Raw genomic sequence first — 9152 nt, 5'->3', positions numbered from 1 at the left:
AGCCAATTGGTCAAATCATATAATAATATTATATTTTTAGCATTGTTTCTTTGTCTTCTGATTTATCGTCTCATAATTTGCAACAATTAGCTTCCGCATGACGCCCTCTCGATTTTGAACCCAATAATTTTTTCATCCTAAAGAGAAAACACGAGAAATTATCAAAAAGGATGGAGACCACACATTAGAAAAGGAGAGAAAAAAAATCAAAAAGTGCACAAAATATATAATCTTTTAAAGACAAAACAAGCAAAAGAAAGTCCATTAGTTTAGCTAAGAAAAGAATAAAAACATAGAAGTGCAAGAAAAATATATCAACTTCTTTGAAGGAAAAAAACACATATAGGTATCAATAAACACATATAGGTATCAATATTCTACGTGATTGAGACTAAAGAATTATTATTCTATTTATATTTTGTTTTGTGTTTTCTTGAATGAAATCAAATTGCATATGATATCACCATATTAGAAGTATTCTTCGTCCATGTATCTATAGGTTGAATTAATTAATTATTTTATATTCAAAATATTAGGGTAACATATCACACAAACTCACTTGTTTCGGCATAACCAAACAGCCGAAAAAATAACCAAAAAGCTTAGTAATTTTTCTGTTTTCATATATTTTAATATTTAATTCTCATTCCATGTATTTCAACTTTTTAAAGAATATTTTTCTTTTATTAAGCATATATTTTAGGACTCCATTTATGTACATAAGAAAAAAAGAAACCTACTAACATTAATTTTTCAATATTTTTTTCTTACCATATATTTTAGAATTTTTAAATTTTTAATAACTAAATAATAATTGGAGAAAAAAAAAAAGGTGAAAAGACTAGTTCTTCTATTGGAGAGAGCTTTAATAAATGATAAAAAGTTCGAATCACATTTCTAAGAATTTTCACACATTTAATATATTGTAGATAAATTGCAAATCTCCAGAATAACTAACCCCAATGTGAGATCGAATCTAAGCCCTCATTTGTTTCTATTAAAATTAAAATGCTCAAATTTAAACATATATTTGAATATTAGATATATATTAAGATTTAGATGTTCAAATCCAAATGTAATTTAAATTGTTCAAATGCACTAATATATGGATAATAAGATTGATCGCTTTTTCTAACACCTTTGATATATAAAATTGGTTTTTAATTTAAAATTAATAAATATAAACTTCAATAACATTCAAATTAACCTAATATTATATATCAATAAAATGTTTATAAAAATTATATATAGTCAGTGGTGATAATAACTAGTGATTGTAGTAATGGATTTCAATCAGGGATGATGTTGGGTAATGGCTGGTTATGGGTAGCAACTAGTGATGATGGTGATTGACAATAGAGGTTGATGGTGGTACTTGTTGGTGGCACTGTATAGGGTGAAATAGGAATAACGAACATGTGACATTGGGGGTCGTGTATGTTGAAAGTTGCTTGATCGGATTGCCTCGAAAACCTGTAATGATCCATTTTATTGTTATTAAATTATCAGTGATAAATTCAAGAAAATTCTTAATTTTCTTTCCTCAATATTAACTTGAGTCCAAAATAGCCATCATTTTATTCATTGTGTCACCTCAAGCTTTTTGATGAAGATTTAAGCCTTTTGATGTGTCTAGATAGACTCAAGTCAGATGAATTTAATTATTCATGATTATAAATATTAATTTTTTAGTTTGAAAGTTCGTTAGATATGAATTAAGGTCGTATGATATCCTTAGCACAAAGTTTAAGTTGAAAACTTTCTTACAGATAAAGTTTCGATATGGATTTCTACTAGGGCCAACTTTAAAAGATCATACCTCCTAGAATATAAGGACTTAGGGGAACCAATACCTACTAAATTAAATATCTCTAAGTCTTCTTTCCAACTCAACAAACCGTTCATCAATCTGAGTTTGGAATAAAAAGTTATGATCATTTTACTAACTATTGTCCAGGCTGAGTTGGGAATTTCACTATAGCGAGAATTTTGGTTATATGTGTGGGTGATGAAATTTTATTAAATTTAAATTCGTACAAAATTTGGATTATATTAAATTTAAAGATATTAGTCCCAAATAAATATTGTGGATTAATATAATTGAATTTATTTAAGTTCAAACATATATGGGTTTAATTAAAGTCCAATTTTTATTGGACTAGCCCATTGATTTGGGCTACAAATGATGAGCCTACTTTAATAAGTCCAAGATATTGTCATATTCTAGAGGCCCAAATAAGCACCACATGTCAAATGATGTGGCATGCCAATTCAAGTGAAGAAGCCAATAGGACCATACCACATGTCAAAATAATGCAGCGACCCATGAAATAAAAGCCCATAAAAAGGTGCCACGTCACTTAAATATGATTGGCCAAAGGAAGTCCATATTCATCATGAATCTTCCTTCCCACAACTATAAATATGGGTATCATAATTCAGAAAAGAACCCCCAGAACTCTAACAAGAAGTAAGAGAAAGTTCGTGGATCAAACGCCACAATTTCTCTACAAAGCTCGGGCATTCAAAGCAAGTTCATCAAGATTCAAGATCAAGATCGAAATATTCAAGAACAAACTCAAAAACCCTTGAATACAAGCATAAGTCAAGATCGAATCCCTCAAGTCCATCAAATTAAGTTCAGATTCAAGATCAAGGTTTAAGCCCTGAATTTATATTTGAAAAGATGAATCAGAGGATTCATAGAGATTGTAGCACTCACATATTGAAATCAATAAATTAATTGTTGTAATATTTTATTGTCTCAAATTATTTATTTTTGGCCTAAAAAATTTTATTGTCCAACAAATTCTGGCACGCTCAGTGGGATAATCTCTACCTCTTATCTCAATTTTTCCAACCGCAAAGTTCAACAACACTGAAATGACTTCCAAGAAGGCCAACTCTCAATCAACTGCTTCTAAGGTTGCTGATTCAAAGTTCTCTACAAAATTAAAAAATATCCTTGGTGTTATGTTCGAAAGCTTAGGAGCTGTAACAAGGAGCAAGGCTTGCTAGGACAACAAACATATCCAGTGTCGTCCGCACTAACTCTAATTTTTGGATCTTCAACCCTAAAAAGAAAGAAGTCCAACACAAGTGCTTCGGAAGGAGGAAACAGTGTGGCGGAATCGGTTAAGAAGACTCTAACTCTACAAAAGCATTCCGATTCCAAACACTTTGGCGCAAAGAGTGATGATCGTTCAAGCAACTCATCATCTTCGACTACACCGCATGAGTTGAGCACTTCAAAGATCAACTTGTGCGATAATCCGTTCTACTCTCTGACATCTCCAGTGATTATGCAAGCGATGGTGACTGATTCCTCATCTATGAAGGAGCAACTTACAAATTTGGCAAAGGCAATTAAGGGTCTGACCAAATATGTTTAGAATCGAGATGCTTGAATTGATAAGATAGTGGATAGGGTGGAATGTATGATAGACGGAGAGTCTATCCATGAACCTAGAAAATCTCCAGAGGTTCATGAGATAGAAAATTCAGTGAAACAAATACCACCGACTAAAGAGGTGTAAGTTTCTTCTGAGGGAATGATCCCGATTGGACAATTGAGGGAATTCATTGAAGGGACCCTCAATGACAAATATGATGTTGTCACTTAATCTTCCTTTGCACATTCCAAGCCCTATTCTACGAGGATAGATAGCCTCAAAATGTCTGTCAGCTATCAACCTCCTAAATTTTAACAATTTGAGGGAAAAGGGAACCCAAAACAACATGTTGTACATTTTGTTGATACATGTAGTAATGCTGGAACTTACAGTGACTATCTTGTCAAAAAGTTTGTTCGTTCTCTAAAGGGAAACACCTTTGACTGGTATACAGACCTTAACCCTAATTCCATCGATAGTTGGGAGCAATTAGAGCACGAGTTCCTAAATTGCTTTTATAGAAAAAGGAGTACAGTGAGCATGGCAGAGCTCACAAATACTCAGCAAAGAAAGGATGAACCAGTCATTGACTTCATCAATCGATGGAGAAATGCTAGCCTAAATTGCAAAGATAGGCGCAGCAAAGCTTTTGCAATAGAGATGTGCATCCAAGGAATGCAATGGGAACTTCTCTACATCTTGTAAGACATTAAGCCTAAATCCTTTGAAGAGCTAGCTACCCGTGCTCACGATATGGAGTTGAGCATGTCTTCTGCTGGAAAGAGATCAACGCCTATCCATGACCCTCGAAGGGGAAAGGATAAGAGAAACCCAAAAGATGGGGCAAATTTGTCCCCAAAAATGACAACAAAGAGTCCATGAATGTTAATGTGTCTCCTTTGAAGGTCACCACAAAGGTGAACAAGAATTAAAGTGTAAAAATGACTTCTGGAGCACGTCCAAATCAGAAAACTTTAAAGGAGATGTAAGAAAAGAAATATCCCTTTCTTGATTCTGATGTTGCTGAGATTTTTGATGAACTCCTTGAGCATAAGCTCATTGAACTCCCAGGAATGAAATATCCCAATGAAGCTGGAAGGACCAATGACCCTAATTATTGAAAATATCATAGGCTCGTAAGTCACCCTCTGGAAAAGTGCTTTGTCTTTAAAGATAAGTCATGTAACTGGCAAAAGAGAAGAAGATCTTCTTCAACAATGAGACAACCAATTCTCATCAAATCTCCACCACATTTGTTTCGCTCGATTCAGTCTAAATTTGTTTTGAATAGCATAATAAGAAAATATTAGAGCCTGACAGGCCTTCAATTGATAGAGTTGATGATGAAAGTTGGACTCTGGTGACCAGGTGCAGATATAGGAGGATGAGTCTGTGAAAAAAGTCATTCGAGAAAATAACTAAAAGGAGAATGGTGAAGAAAACTAGGAAATAGAAGCTCGTTAAACTTCCAAAGAAGATGAGGGTGACAGAGATTCATCACCAAAAACCTCAGCGTTTGGTGACTTTAGAGGAATTCTTACCGAGTTGGTCTCATGTAAAGACTGCCCAAGTCAACCTTGAGGCATCTTATTTTACTAGTGCTAAAGAGAGGGCAAAGGGTGAAAATGTACCTATATAAGTTCCTTCATCCTCTGAACCGCTTGCTGAACCTCTTGGCCAAGAGTCATATGTATGTGATACAAAAATCACATTTACAAATAATGATCTTCTGCTTGGTGAGGCCTTACATAACCATCCCTTATACATGGTGGGTCAAATTCTAGGAAAAAAATCAATAAAATCTTGATAAATGAGGGATCTGGAATCAACATCCTGCCTATCTGCACGATGAAGAAACTTGGCATCACTACTGATGAACTGGAGGAGAGTCGTATAATGATCCAAGGCTTCAACCAAGGAGCCCAGAGAGCCGTGGGATCTATCAAGGTGGGAATTCATATGGATGATTTTTAATCAATTATATTAATGCATGTGATCGATGCCAAAACATCATACAATATATTGCTTGGTAGGCCTTGGGTGCACAGGAACAAAATTATCTCTTTCTCTTACTATCAATGCTTGAAGTACCTCAAAGGTGGAGTGGAAAGAAAGATAGTTGCCGATGACAAGCCATTCACTGAAGCTGAGTCACATTTTGCCGATGCAAAATTCTACTTAAAGAATCATGTTATGGATGGGAAAAGGGTTTAAGATGTCACCAATACGAAGTGTGACGATTTTGCATCTAAGAAGGCCACGGCAACTGTTAAAAAAGGTGCCACCAAGAAGCCTCTCTCTACTTTAAATAAAGAAAGTATTACTCCTATGAAAAAAATGTAATTCCTGTTCTTCGCTACATACTGAAGGTAAAGAAAGAGAAAGATCACCCACCAAATTCCCAAGATAATGTCCTAAAGGGGCTAGCTTTACCTATCAGGAAGATTGATGTAATAAATCCATCCTTAAGACTACTTGAAGAGTCTGTGGCTCAAAATTCGCCATAAGATATGACACTCCCTACGAAGCATACAAAAGAAGGCTTCGACCCAAATGCATACAAGCTATTTGTAAAGGCTGGATACAATCCTAATGAGCCATCAAAGTTGGGAAAACTTTCATTGAAGGGTACAACCAGACAGGCACGTGAAGGCCTAGGATACACGCAGTCACCTCTAATTCGCATCTTCATAAGAAGGGCAGCCAGTAATTACATCGTCGTGGAAGAAGAATCCACTGCTGCTAATAAAAGACCCTTTGTATTTGATCGAATTGGATAATCAAATGCCAAAACTTTTGTGTTCAAAAGGTTGGGCTCTCTAAATAAGAAGAAAAATAACAAGCATCGGGGAAGTCATCAAAGTACAATAATGCACTCTTCGCCTAAGATCTAAAAGGATTTCCAAAGTTTGATTTCTTCTAGAATGAGGCGGCAGACAAAACTGGTATTTTCATGCAACAAGGTGCTAAAAGCAAAAGCTTATACTGTGGTTTATACCAAGTAACTCAAAGAAGGTGAAGAGAGTGTTGACTCCTCATATCATGTTATAAACTAGAATATGAAAGATGTTTTATCTTATATGAAGGTTGATGAAGAGATAGAAGATGCCTTCTGGTGTTATAATATATCTATCAAACGATGATGATCCTCAAGAGAAAGAGGAAGAAGATGCTGAAGATGCTCCATCGCAACTTGAAGGAGTAAAGGCCATAATAGATCCCTTAAAGAAAGTTAATCTTGGAACCGATAAGACCCAAGACCAACTAACCTGAGTACATTTCTAGAAGTGGAGGAAAAAATTGGTTATATGGACAAACTCAAAGAATATATAGATATCTTTTTTTGGAGTTACAAAGAAATGTCTTGCTTAGATCTAAAAGTAGCAGTCCATCAGTTGGCGGTTAGGGACGGGGCTTGTCCTATTAAGCAAACCCAAAGGCACTTTAGGCCAGAGTTGGTTTCATTGAGTGAGAATGAAGTTAATAAACTCATTGAAGCTGGCTTTATTCATGAAGTAAAATATCCCATGTAGATTTCAAGTATTGTTTCAGTACAGAAGAAAAATGGTCAAATTCGAGTTTGTGTCGACTTTTGGGATCTCAACAATGCTTGCCATAAGGATGATTTTCCAATCCCCATACCAGAGTTGATGATTGATGCCACCACTGGTTATGAGGAAATGTCCTTCATGGATGGTTCATCCGGCTGCAATCAAATCTGCATGGCGCCAAAGGATGAAGAACTCATTACATTTCGCAAGCCCAAAGGTATTTATTACTACAAGGTAATGCCTTTTGGTTTGAAGAACGTTGGTGCCACTCATCAAAGGGCTATGCAAAATATCTTTGATGTCCTGCTCCATAAAAATATTGAATGCTACGTGGATGATCTAGTGGTGAAGTCAAGAAAGAGAGACGACCACTTAAAAAACTTAAGAATGGTGTTCAAGTTACTCCAAAGATATCAACTTAGGATGAATCCATTGAAGTGTGCCTTTGGAGTTACTTTCAAAAAGTTTCTTGGCTTTATTGTGTAATACCGAGGAATTGAAATTGTCCAAGCCAAGGTCGATGCAATTTTGAAGATGCCCGAGCCTCAAAACATTCATGATTTAAAAAGCCTTCAAGGAAGGCTATCATATTTAAGGAGGTTCATCTCAAAGCTGGCTGAAAAATATCAACCATTTAGTCGTCTCATGAAGAAGGACACTCCCTTCGAATAGGACTAAGCTTATAGTAATGCCTTTGAGAGTATCAAATCATACTTAATGAAGTCACCAATTCTTACGACACCCATACCTGTAAATCCATTGATACTGTACATCGCGGTACAAGTGAGGTCAGTTGGAGCACTCTTGGATCAAGAAAATAGTGAAGGCAAAGAAAACTCTCTTTAATATCTGAGCAGAATGATGACGCCGAATGAGCTAAAGTATTCTCTAATCAAAAAATTATGTTTGGCATTGGCCTTCTCAATTCAAAAGATGAAACACTATTTTTAAGATCATGCTGTTCGTCTTATGTCTAGGGCAAATCCCATCAAGTTTGTATTATCGAAACCAGTCCTTAGTGACCGACTTGCAAGATGGTACCTTCAATTTCAATAGTTTAACATTGTGTATGTTCCCAAAAGCCCATAAAGGTACAAACATTAGCTGATTTCTTGGAAGACCACTTGATACCTGATGATTGGGAACTGAGCGATGAACTTTTTAATGAAGATGCAATGGTTATTAAAGCTAGATCCCTATGGAAGATGTACTTTAAAGGTGCCACACATTGAGATAGAGTTGGTGCCGGTGTGGTGTTCGTCACTCCACAAGGAGAGGTCATCCCATACTGTTTTACCCTAACAAACCGTTGCTTAAATAATATTGCTGAATATAAAGCGTTAATACTTGGACTTGAGATGGCAGTTGACATGAAACAACTACAATTATAAGTCTTTGGTGACTCCCAATTAGTGATCAAGCAGCTTTTGGGAAGCTATGAAGTCAGAAAACCTGAGCTACGACCATATCATGATTATGCACAGAAATTGATAGGGCTGCTCAGAGAGGTAACCCTTCAACATGTGCCAAGGAAAGAAAATAAGCAAGCTGATGCCCTAGCTACTTTGGCCTCAAATCTGACTCTTCCAAATCAAACGTGAGTTACTATCCACCAAGATTGGGTAGTACCGCCGTCAGATGAGGATGTAGAAAGTAAGGTTGAATACCTCATTGTCATGTCTGAAGCTGTAAAAAAAGATTGGCAATAACCTATTATTGATTACTTATGTTATGGGATACATTCAAAAGATCCAAGGAGAAAGACTGACATTTATCGTCGTGCACCTCGCTTCTTTTACTACAAATACACACTGTACAGAAAATCATTTGAAGTACTCTTACGATATATGGGAGAGGAAGAAACAATTCAAGCTTTGCAAGAAGCACACTTGGGAGTTTATGGATCGAATCAGTTTGGACCGAAACTCTATTTTCACATTAAAAGGATGGGATACTATTGGCCAACGATGGTGAAATATTGTTTGGACTATGCTAGAAGATGCAAAGTTTGTCAATTCCATGCGAATTTCATTCAACAACCTTCTGAAATACTACACCTGACTGTAGCATCTTAGCCATTCAATGCTTAGGGAATGGATGTTGTTGGTCCACTACCAAAATCTTCTGGTGGACATTTATACATCTTGGCCGCAACAGATTACTTCTCAAAGTGGGCTGAAGCTGTTGCTCTTAAGAAAGTAAGAAAAAA

Source organism: Capsicum annuum, chromosome 12 (assembly GCF_002878395.1).
Source record: "Capsicum annuum cultivar UCD-10X-F1 chromosome 12, UCD10Xv1.1, whole genome shotgun sequence".
In the NCBI taxonomy this organism is placed as follows: domain Eukaryota; kingdom Viridiplantae; phylum Streptophyta; class Magnoliopsida; order Solanales; family Solanaceae; genus Capsicum; species Capsicum annuum.
Note: the sequence above shows the minus strand (reverse complement) of the source record.